This window comes from Triturus cristatus, chromosome 8, assembly GCF_964204655.1.
Source record: "Triturus cristatus chromosome 8, aTriCri1.1, whole genome shotgun sequence".
NCBI classification, from domain to species: Eukaryota; Metazoa; Chordata; class Amphibia; order Caudata; family Salamandridae; genus Triturus; species Triturus cristatus.
Genome location: NC_140591.1, coordinates 75,103,957 through 75,116,415, shown reverse-complemented (window position 1 = coordinate 75,116,415; position 12,459 = coordinate 75,103,957). Strand labels below are relative to the sequence as shown.

At 49.5% G+C, this 12,459-nt stretch overlaps 1 protein-coding gene across 8 annotated transcripts in view; it reads left to right on the top strand.

The window, feature by feature from the left end:
- Nucleotides 1-12,459, top strand: part of STXBP5L (syntaxin binding protein 5L) — a 1,956,595-nt gene that overhangs the window by 1,153,987 nt on the left and 790,149 nt on the right. The gene's annotated exons all lie outside the window — the stretch shown is intronic.

Sequence of the window (12,459 nt, the reverse complement as noted above, 5' to 3'; positions counted from 1 at the left end):
CCGGAGAGTAGGTGTGATCATGGTTACAGAAAGTCATCTCTTAGAAAAACATGTAGCCTAATAATTATAGTTGTTGTCCATTTGGTAGCCATATTCTATGAATTGTTGTTGTAAAAAAGAAGCACCACTGTTGTTCACAGTACGTTCGTTGAAGAGATGTAAAAGGATTATTTCAGATGGCAGTAGACTTTTAATATGTATTTGCTGATATCTACGTATCTGATATTAGCCAGGATATTTTCTTTAGAATTCTTCAAAGGCAGCTCAGCACACAAGCTGATGATACGTTTGTTTGGCTGCCCAAGTTGTGGCACTAGAACCTTTATTCTATTAGTCCACACATTGTTCTGCTTGCGATGATGTTACTCATTTTATATGGCTTCAATGGAAGCCATTAGTGTGAATTACCCAATCGAAAACCAACAACCGGGGGAAACAAAAGTTGTGTCCCACTGGTGTGACATCACTCCTTTTCCCGTTACTTTGCCTAGGTCTATAGTCAAGGGTCAAGTGAGGAGGTGAAATTGCAACTGGTATTCTCACCCAGGTTTCCACAAACCTGAGAAACGTGGAAGAAAGGATGGCAGAGTGCTGCCTGCACCGACATCCACATTTCCCTGTGAGTCTCGGTCCCTGCAGAAGACCCCACAGGCAAAACGTTTCAGCACTGACCAGCAGGTCAATGCAGTGCTCCCAATGTGAGAGCCAAGAGCATGGGTTTGGGCAAAGAGAGAGGAGGGCTGGCACAGAGGGTAGTGGGGGTAGCAAAGTATCTTTTTATATATTTGGACAGGGGCGGGAGTGTAAATGTAGAGGGTGGTAGTGGTGGGTGGAAGGAGGCCAAGCCTTTGTTTTCAATTTGGGAGGAAGGAGAGGGTAAATGTAGAGATAATGGGGGTGGGTGGCAGGAGACCAGTCATTGGGTTTTTCAATTTACGTGGGTGGGACGTGTGTGGCTTTTATTCAAAATATGATTTTAGAAAACCTATTAAGACTGCCCCCCATATTGTCATTCCTTAAAACAGACATCACTGACATCAGAGGAGGCTAGTACTTGCAGTTGAAAATTCTTTGCATCAGTAAATGTGCTAAGTAATGAAAAAACGATAAAACCAGCTCACTGGAGAGAGAACTCAAGAACACAACTGAAAAAGTCTTGAATCTAAGGAGTAAACAAGTGGAGAATCCAGCCTCACCTGCACAAGTAATGCCCCAAAATAATGCTCATTGGTCAACCTTCAAACTATATGACCAGCATGACATTTCCAAAATTTTACTAACTATGGAACCAAATAACCATTACAACGACCCTCTGCCTGCAAAATGTTTGCCCACATTCAAAAACATGGTCATCCCCTATTGGATTAAGATAATTATTAAATAACTAGCCCAAGGATCTTTTCCTGATTGTCTAAAAACCGTCCAGGTCATCCCTCTCTTAAAAAAACCTACTGAGAACCCCTCGGACCGAAACAACTTTCGGCCGGTAACAACCATACCCTTACTATACAAAGTACTAGAAAAATGTGCTCAACAACAACTGAGTCAACACATTACTGAATTTAAGCTACTAAACGACTGCCAATCAGGGTTCAGATCAGATCACAGTACGGAAACAGCAATTATGCACATAGTAGATGACGCTCTACTTGCTCTCAACCTCAATGAAACCTGTCTTCTGGTCCTTCTTGACCTATCGTCCGCATTTGACGCAGTAAACCATCCCAAATTATCAGACCGCCTGGGGCATAGAATTGGCTTATCGGGAACAGTCCTGAAATGGTTTTATTCCTTCCTAGAGAACAGATCGCAAAGATTCCTGGTGAACAACAAACTATCCCCACCATCTCCGATTCAAATTGGGGTTCCACAAGGATCAACTATATCCCCTTCTGTACATCGAACCATTAACAGAAGTATTACAACAGGCTAACATTTCCTTCCACGTGTATGCAGACAACACTCAGCTGTATATGGAGATCTCATCACCAGAAGAGATCAACATAATGAACCAAGCACTACAGAGAACCGTGAATGGCTAGCTGGCAATCATCTTAAGCTCAACTCACAAAAAACAAGATTCCTTCTGATCTCCCCTCCTAAAAGTTCCTCCAGGATTAAGGAATTGACCAAGATGATCAGTGTGCTAAACGGTACCCCGATTCTATTAGATTCAACTAAGTCTCTTGGAATCACGCTGGATAAAGAATTAAACATGTGAACCCCGGGGGAGGAGCCTAGCGCCTGACCAAGATGGCCGCGTGAGCCTTGAGCTCCCGCGACCCTCGCGCCCTCCTGCAATTATCCTGTCCTAAATCCTGATTTTCATGCACGAAATCCTGCAGATGAGTCACAGCTGGGGCGATTGACGTTGTCCGGGCTAAGATCGCCCACCGGGAACCAAAGTTGTGCATGGCGGAAGATTGCGGCCTACCTCCGAAGGATGCCAGGGGCTTGCGTTGGCAGGATGCCCGGCCACTAATTGAACAACAGCGGCCTCGGGAGGTGTGAACTGGCGGACGGGTGCCGCTGCACTTTCACTTTTGCTTTCTCGCCCTTTGCTTGCTCTGGGTCGGGAGTGCTTCATGCCGGTCCCCTGCTGTCTAGAAGATCTCCGCTCGGCCCTGGCTGGCTGTTGACGTCCTAGTTGACCCTGTTTCCTCTGGCTGAGTGAGGGACGTCTTTTTGCGACTGACCGCCCTGCTGTTCGAGATATCGACCAAATCGGAGGCAGACAAGTCGAAGTCTAAGACTACCAGGCGGGGAGGCTATACCCAATCCAACATTATGGATCGCTATGCCCAGCAGAAGGGGTCGCCTGGTGGATCGGGACAGTCGCTGGAAGCACAGAAGGCCGATTCATCCCCAGCCTCGGAGTTATCATTGCAGGATATCAAAGGGGCGATAGATGGGATGCAATCTTCGATTGGGCGACAATTCGAGACCCTGGCGCACAAGGTGGACATGATCTTGGTTGATGTCAACTTGATTCGCGCGGACCTGGGCAAAACCAATGAGCGGGTCAAGTCCCTGGACCTCAAGACTACTGGTCTCGCAGACGATGTCTCGGAACTCCAGGCTGAGGTTCGTAAGCTACGAACCGCGAATGACCTCTCTGCCCGCCGGCTCGAAGACTTTGAAGGTCGGGCCCGGCGCAACAATGTGCGCCTTATTGGGGTCCCGGAAACTTCGGAGGAGCTCACCGTGGATTTACTCGTCGAGGACTGGTGGTGAATCATCTTGCGCCTAAGGGCCTTGGCAAGTTCTTTGCGGTGGAGCGGGCTCACCGAGTGCCTGGCGGACGGCCTAAGGTGGGAGCCCCCCCGCGGCCGATTGTCGCCCGGATCTTTAATTTTCGGGATCGAGACGCTATCCTGCAAGCATCGAGGGTGACAGGCCCGGTGCCTTTTCAGAATGCCTCTGTGAGCTTTTATCCTGACTTCACCCAGATGGTGCAGAAACAGAGGCAGAGTTTCCTGGGGGTGAAGCGGCGGCTTAGGGAGATGGACCTGAAGTATGCCATGCTTTTCCCCGCCAGGCTACGTGTGGTGTATGAGGATCGGACTTTCTTCTTCGAATCTCCGGACATGGCGGGGGACTGGTTGGATGCGCTCCCACGGCGACAGCCCGGCCGGGACCGTGTGGATGGAGCGGAAGGCGACCGGGATGGACAGAAGTGATACCCCCGGTGTCGGTCTGTTTTGACTCAGCCCCGGACAGTGACTCGTACCCTACTGCAGTAATGGGAGGGCGGCGGGGGGAAGATAGGAGCTCTTTCCTCCCTTGGGGTACTTTCTGTAGATTTGTTTTTGATAGGGCGACAGGCACACTGCAAGTTGGGGGGGCTTAGTAAGCTGACGCAGGGGTGCAGGGAGGGGGGGGGATTCGGGATGTTGGGGTTGTTGTTGGGGGTTGTTTTTTTTCTTGCAAGGCGTAGCAATGGTTGTCAGTATTGTCCGTTCGTGGTTCTCCGGGGGGGGTGGAGGTCTCTTTGTGTTTGGGGATGGGGGATAGGGGCTTAAACGTAATTAGCTGGAATGTCAATGGCTTAGGGGATCGTATTAAACGGGGGATAGTCCTGCAATTCTTGAAACGGACCTCGCCAGATGTGGTCCTCCTGCAGGAGACCCACCTTATAGGGAATACATGTTATGCACTTAACAGGAAGGGTTATAAATTCATTGCTCACTCAGGGTTTTCCTCGGGCTCCAGGGGTGCGGGCATACTTGTTAGAGCTTCCCTACCATTTGAGGTTGACTCCACCATCGCTGATGACAGGGGGCGCTTTGTGGCTGTGGCGGGGAGGAGGGCAGAACGTTGGTATTGGTTTCTGTTTATGTCCCTCCTGCCCTGCAGGCCTCCACGTTTGCTGATCTGGGCAAGGCCTTGTTGGAACTCCCCGAAGGGATGCTAGTGGTGGGAGGAGACTTCAATGCGGTTGGGTCTGGAATGCTAGATAGGTACCCGCCCAGGGACACCGGGGGTGCTCAGAAGTGGCTCCCCGACTTTATAGATACTTTTGGTCTGGTCGACTGTTGGAGGCTACGGCACCCCACTCAGAGACAATATACCTTTCATTCCGGGGCCCACGGGAGTCTCTCTCAGATCGATTACCTGCTCACTCTGGCTGCGCACGCCTCATTGGTATCTGAGGCTAGGCACATGGCACGGGGCATTTCTGATCATTCGCCGGTGTGGGCCCGTCTGGATATTGGCCGGGTGGCGGGGGGCAGGGTGGCTCCCATTAACCCCTGGTACTTTCGTGACCCCAAGCTGCGCAGTGCGTTGCTGAAGACAGTTGATCACTATTTTCAAGATAATCAGGGTTCATTTGAATCGGCGGTGTCTTTGTGGGAAGCTTTTAAGACTGTATTGAGAGGGGAGGCCCTCTCCTTGGTAGTGGCCGCCAAGCGGCGGAGAGACGCCGAGGTGACACAAGTAGAGGACGAGATAGCGGCTTTAGAAGTGGCTTTGGAAGAGGATGTTGCAACGGCCACACTGCATAATTTGAGCTTGAAGCAATTGGAATATAGGGATCTGGTGACGAACGCTGCCAAGACCCTCAATAGGGAGCAGCAGGGTCGATTGTACGATGTTGGTGATAAGGCCGGGAAATTGCTGGCGTGGTTGGATAAAAAAGAGCGTGTTAATCGAGTGGTGCCGGAGTTGTCGATGGATGGGGGAGAGGTTGTCACTGACCCCGATGGTATAGTTCAGTGTTTCTCGGACTATTTTCGTACGGTATACACTTCGGTCTCGGATAGGCCGACTGAGGACTCGTGTGACCTTCTGCGTGATATCGCTCTGCCCTGCCTTTCTGCCATTGATAGGGATGACCTCGATGGCGATATAACTGTAGACGAAGTGGCGTGTGCTATCCGTGCGTTGCGCTCCGGTAAGGCCTCGGGCCCAAATGGTCTCCCGATTGAGCTGTATAAGCTTCGCCCGGATAAGTTGGCTCCTCACCTGCGCGCCATGTTCGTGGAGGCGCGGGTGAATGGGTTTCTTCCGCTTGATCAACGGCTGGCGACGATTGTGGTCATACATAAAGACGGTAAGCCCCGGGACAAGTGTGGCTCCTATCGGCCGATATCACTTCTCAACGCCGAGCCGAAAATCCTTGCTAAGATCCTTGCTAACCGCCTGCTCCGGGTGCTTGGCGACTTGATCCACCCGGATCAGTCGGGTTTTATCCCGCACCGTAACACTGCACTGAATCTTAGACGTCTCCATGGAGTGATTGCTAGGACGGGCACGATGCGAGAGCCGGCTATTGTGGCGTCCCTCGATGCCACGATGGCCTTCGATACGGTGGAGTGGGCATACCTGTGGGCTGTGCTAGCCAAGTTCGGCTTTGGGCCTGGATTTGTAGGCTGGGTGAGGTTGCTCTATGAGGGGCCTCTTGCTAGCGTCGTGGTGAACGGGCGGGCGTCGACACCGTTCGAGCTCGGGAGAGGCACCCGGCAGGGTTGTCCCCTGTCGCCGTTGTTGTTCGCCCTTGCTCTTGAGCCGCTGGCGGCGTGGATACGATGGCACCCCGATATACGTGGGATTCGTTGGTCGCCTGACCACGAAGACCGTATTTCACTTTACGCCGACGATATTCTGTTATACCTCGCCTCGCCTCAGAAATCTCTTATAGTGGTTTGTGACGTCTTGACTTCTTTCGGTAGGAACTCTGGTCTTGTCATCAATTGGGGGAAGTCATACTTGTATGTCCTGTGTGGGGATGTCCCGCCTGTCCCGCGCAACTGCTCGATCCAGATAGCCCAGCAGGGTTTTTTGTACTTGGGGATTTATATTTCCACCGACCCCATTTTACGATACGAGAAGAACTTGCTCCCTCCCTTGGCACGTCTGCGACGGGACGTGGCGGGCTGGCGGCGGTTGCCGCTTTCCCTCCTTGGCCGTGCCGCCCTGTTTAAAATGATGTCTCTTCCCCGTTTCCTCTATGCCCTGCAGAATACCCTTGACTTGGTCCCGGCCAGTTATTTCCGTGAGGTCGAAAGCCACCAGCGCGCGCTATTGTGGGAAGGGCGTCCGCGCATAGCGATTGCTAAGTTGACGCTTCCATGGTATGACGGTGGTATCGCGCTTCCAGACATTCGACGTTATTATTGGGCCACTCAGTTGAGCGCGATTAACCATGGTGTATATGGTCCGGCGCTGAGCCCCGGCTTCGCCATGGACCGATGGTTACTACGTGGGGGTAATTACCACAGAGCGTTGTACTCGAAGTCGTCGGACTTAACCCTTACGGGGCCCACCAGGGTGGCCGTGCATGTATGGAAGGTGGCGACGGATTTACTGGGCTGGAGGGGTAAGCTTACCCTTGACACCCCTCTGTTTGACTCTGATATTCTGGGAAAGCTTTGGCATACAAAAGGGTTTGAGAAATGGGACCTGATCGGCATATCCAGGGTTGGAGACCTTTTGGTAAAGGGTAGGATAAAGTCATTCGAGGAGCTGCAGAAGGAATATGAGCTAGGGAGCACGGAGTTCTTCCGATACGCTCAAGTGTGCCACGCCTTGCGGTCAGTCCTTGTAGAAGGGGAGAAGGTGCCTGAGTCCTCTCCGTTAGAGGACCGGATCCTGGATGGCCATATGCCAGAGAGTACGATCTCGCTCATTTATAAGAAACTAATTAATGTTCGGGCGGATCTTCTACTAGGGTTGCGCGAGCAATGGACCAGGGATGGCCTCGAACTCGATGATGAGGATTGGCAGTATGCAGTTTCTTCTCCCAAAGAGGTCGCGATCCCCGCGTGCCTGCAGCTGGTGCAGCTTAAAATACTCCATAGGGTCTACGTGACGGGGCCCAGGCTGGTCCATATGGGCTTCTCTGAGGAGGGCTTATGTAAGAGGCTGTGGTATGGTGGGCACCTTCCTACATATTATTTGGGAATGCGGTGCGATTATGGAGTTTTGGAAGCGAATCCACGATGTGATGGGGGAGGTGACGGGCATCGTCATGCAGCCTGAGGCGCGGTGTTGTCTCCTGAATGTTTGGGGTCCTACTGACCACGACGCGGCACAGACTCAATGGGTGACCCTAGGGAACATGGTAGCCAAGCGCGACATCGCTCGTCTGTGGGGCTCTACTAGGCCTCCTACATTGACAGCGTGGATGGAAAACATGGATTGGAGCATGTTTAGGGAGAAGACAGTGTATTGTGCTCGAGGGCGCCCTCGGAAATGGCACTCTGTATGGGGGCGATGGAACCAGTACAGAGGGGGCATATGCCTGCCCCCAGACCCGGACCCGCCTGAGGAGCAGCTCTCCCCTTAGCTTTCTTTCCGGCTTTGTACTTCTTGCTGCTATGTGTTTGTCTTCTTGAGTCTCTGACTTCCCCTCCTTTCCCTTGTTATCGACCTGTGTCTGTTGGACGAAATGGGGCTCGCTCCCCCTGATGGGAACCCTTTTTATGCTTTCAGTACTTATCGCCTTGCTTGTGTTTAGGTTTGGGTTTGTGTTTATTTAAAACTGAACCTTTAACTCTCCTGCCAGTGAAATGTGGACGCTCGCATGTGTTGTGTTTCTAAAGCTGCCGTACCTCCGGGTTGTCGGCTGAATAGCTGTGTCACTGATTTAAAAGAATAAAGGTTTTGGAAAAAAAAACAAAAAAAAAACATGTGAACCCCAATCAACACAATGGCAAAAAACGCCCGTTTTCATCTGAGTTACTTCAGAAAATTGAAGCTGTTCATCGATTCAGGTGATCTGAAAATGACAGTCCAGGCGCTGGTCATATCAAGAATTGAGTATGGATGCGCAACTTTATCAGGACTTCCTAAGATCTCAGCTCCCCTAAAAACTTGTCTCAAAGCAGCAGCTAGACTTATAACTGGATCAAAAAAATTGAACCACATTACTCTACATCTGAAAGAGCTGAATTGGCTACCGTAGGAGGCAAGAATACAGCTAAAGATTGCATGTATTACACACAGGGCAATACACCACAAAACTCCACATTACCTGGCCCTGACAATTACATTGTATGGAGACAGTAGACCATCCAGGGGATCCAAAGATATTTTACTGAAACCAGCGTTCTTCCGTAAGAAGAGAACATACGATAGAGCGGTCATGGGAGCTGCACCAAGGATTTGGAATTCGCTCCCACCGCATATTAGAAGAATCACCTATGCTTCACAATTCAAAAAAGAGACTAAGTGCTTTATGGTGGGTAAATTTCTCCCATAACGGAAAACAGGGATTACTAAGACTTTTCTGAGATCTGCAGTCAACCCGGAGAGCCTCTCCATTCAGCTGTTCAAGTAGGCTACTGTAAGCAGGATTAAATTCCTGCTGATCACAGGACAAAGAAACTAGTCAATCACAAACCAGTTTACTGTAATTGATTGAGCTCTATGGCTATTTTCAGCTCGGGTGGATACAGTTAGTCCCTTCGACTGCCAACAGTGATGTTGTCTATGGCCGGTACCTCGATCAATCCTCAGGTATATTTGATTAGACTAGTGTGGAAATCTAAGATCTCAGGAGTGGTCTTATTCAGAAATGTAATTATGATATGTCATGCTTTACTATAATCTAGTGATTTCCAGTATTCTTTATTTTATGTGTTTTGTGTAAGGGTAAGCTTATGCCAATGTTATTGGAATACATATACATGTACTTGACGTTAAAGATTTGGATATCTGCTGATTTTGAAGGTGGTTGTAAAGTAAAGCGCTCTTGTTCTCACTATAGAAAACATTGAATAAATAAATAAATAAGTAAAAGACTGCAATTACTTGTTGGTGGCAAGTAAAACAAATTGCAACTGATCTTAACAATGGACATTCTACTCCTTCTGTGATGTCAGTTCCTCTTTCAGAGTTTGAGTTATGTTATCTTATGTTATGTTGTGTACATTTGTAAGGAGCACTATCATCAGCAAGGGTATCCTGATGCTGAGCATGTGTGTGTGCCTAGCCCTTCCTATGGTGGTTGCTTAATTGAAAAGCCAGGTCTATAGCATCTTGCAGGATTCAGAAAAAGATGAGGAGTCTCTGATGGGAAGCCGGAGGTCATTCCAGGCTTTAGGAGTGATGTAAGAGAGCAAGCCTTCTCCTGATCTGGTTCTGTGGATGCGTGTGATGTGTGTGAGCAGGAGTCGGGTGGAGAGGGGTTGTCCGGGTGGTTGGTCGAAGGAGATGCTACTATTCAGGTAGGTGGGGCCTAAGTTGTGTAGTTCCTTGAATGTGTGTCTGAGGAATATGAAATTAGTATGTTTGAGTATCGGGAGCCAGTGGTGCTCCCTGGAGCTTGTTGTGATGTGAGTTTTGTGTGGGAGATTGAGCCTGGCTGCCAAGCTCTGGGTGGTTTGTAGTCTTCTGGTCATTTGTTTAGTGAACCCTGATTAAAGAGTGTTCCCATAGTCCAACTTGCTGGTGACTAGGGCATGAGCGACTGTTTTTTTTGGGGGAGTTCCTTTGGAGCCATTTGAAGATACTCCTCAGCATCTAATGGATTTGGAAGCAGGATGCAGTGACGCCATTGACTTGGGCGGTCATGCCCAGTATGCTGTTGAGGATGTTTCCAAGATTCCTGGCATGAGTGTTGGGTGTGGGAGTCTGGTCGGCCACCAGTTTGAGTTCCATGACAAGATATTCTTACAGAAGATCATTACTTCTGTCTTGTTGGTGTTGAGCATGAGACAGTTTGCTCTTATCCAGTTAGCATCATCGATCATGTAGGCCATGAACTTGTTTCTTGTGTTGGGGGTCTTGTTTGAGAGGGAGAGTTTGAGTTGTGTGTCATTGGTGTGAGAAAGGATGTTGATGTGTGTGTGTATGAAATTGGTTAGAGGGATTATGTCTGCTTTAGAGAAGTTGGGGCTTAGCGATGAATCTTGAGGCACTTTGCAGATCAGGTGGCAGGTTTCCAAGGAGTAAGGTGCCGAGCTGACAGTTTGCATTCTATCCAAGAAGGAGCCGATCGATTGAAGAGCGGATCCTTGGATGCCAATCTCATTCAAGCACCATTGGTGATGAGGTGTAACCCATGTCAAGTGCTGCAGAGAGGTCCAGGAGAATGAGGACAGATGTCACCTCTGTCATGACTCCTCTGTCATGGGTTATGTGAATATCTACTGTGGCAGTGATGAGTGCTGTTTCTGTACTGTGGTTGGGCCTGAATCAAATTTTGTGGCATTGAGGAGCTGGGGGTTGCTGGGGTGGTCGGTAAGTCATTGGTTGATTAGTTTCTCCAAGACCTTGGCCGGGTATAGGTGGAGGGAGATGGTTGTGTAGTTAGAGAGTGTGACTGGGCCACCAGATGATTTCTTGAGCAGGCCATGTCGGTAGGTGTTTCCTGTTGTCTGGAAATGTGTCAACTGAAGTGTTGAGGATTGGCGTTAGTGCTTCACTCATCAGCAGGAGAAGGTATTGTGGAAACAAGGGTCAGATGGGGTTCCCAAATTGATGGTCTTCCTGGTAGTGTCAACGGTATGGAGGGCCACAAGGTCCGGGTTCATTCTTCAGGCCATTATAGGAAGTTGAGTTGCAACAGCGATTGGGGTCGAAGGTGCAATATATGATTGTGATTTTGTTACAGAATAATTCAGAGAAATTGTTGCAAAGTTCTTGCAAGGGGGTGATGTTGTTCGAGATTGCAGAAGGAGCAGTGAAATCGTTGATTATGGTGAGAATTTCCTTGTTGCTGCTTGTGCCATCATCATTGCGGTCTGCAAGAGCAGGGCCTTGGTGTCCTGTATCTGGTGGTTTTAGCATCTTAGGGTGGATTTGAAGTGGTCTTTATCCACAATGTCTTGACTTTTTCTGCATTTCAGCTCCATTGCTTACAGTGGCATTTCATCACCCTGGGTTCCTCTGTTTACCAGCTGGCCTGTGGTCAGGTTCTTGCTGCTGTGTTGTGCTTGAAGGGAGCCAGGGTGCTGGAACACACAGTGATCCAGTTGTTAAAGTTCTTTATGGCTTTTGGCAAGTAGCTGGTGTGCTTGGGCCAGTGTGCTGAGTGGGTGGAAGCCCAGTCCTCTTCTGTGATGCTTTTCCAGCTACAGTAGGTGGGTCAAGTGGTGGTAAGCCTATGGTGCTGGATCGGTATGCTGAAACTGACATGATGGTGTGGTCTGTCCAGGTCATAATTGCTGATTTGTCAACTGTAATGTTGCTGATTGAGAAGAAATGGTGCCCAATAGGTGCCTGGCAGTTTGGGATGACTTCAGTAACCTGCTGGATGAGGCTGAGTTTTTTGAGGTTTTCTAGAAGGACAATTGAGTATGGTTTTGTTGCAGTATTCCAAGTGAAAGTTAAGGTCTCCTAGGAGGTGAAAGATGCTGGCGTTGATGATGAGGGGTGGGAAGAAGTCTATGATGTCGCAGGCAAAATTGGTGCAGGGTCCTGGTGGTTTGCATACGAGAGTTCTGTTCTGGGAGAAGTTGGCTGTGATGCGGACCTGGAAAGTGATGTCCAGGTAGGTGGGCTAGCTGATGGTATATTTGAATATGATGGCAACTCCGTCTCTGAGCTTCTTCTGACTCTCTTGCCCGGCTTTCTTGCAAATGATGGAATGGTTGTAGCTATGTCTGGTGCAGAGGTTGGTTTTAGCCATGTTTCCGTGAGGAAGAGCATGTCTGGTGCTTAATCGAGCAGTAGCTCCCATACCTACATGATGAGTTTGGTGAGTGAGCAGGTTTTGAGTAGGATTCATGCAAGTTTGATGTGTTGTGTGGGTAGTGGTTGGCCAGTGTGAGCGTGAACGAGTGGCTGGTTTGTGTGAGTGTGAGTGAGTGGGGTGCTGTTAGTGCAGGATTGGTGGATGTAGGGTGTTGGAGAGTGCAGGAGAACTCACAGGAGGCGCATGTACATGTTCCTTCTGTGTTGTGTGTGCAGGGTGGCTGCATTACAATAAGTGGTGGATGGGTCTGAGAGCGTAGAGAAGTGTGGTAGGGTAGCAGTGGGTAGGAGGAAGGCCAGCGTTTCTTGCACTGAGCA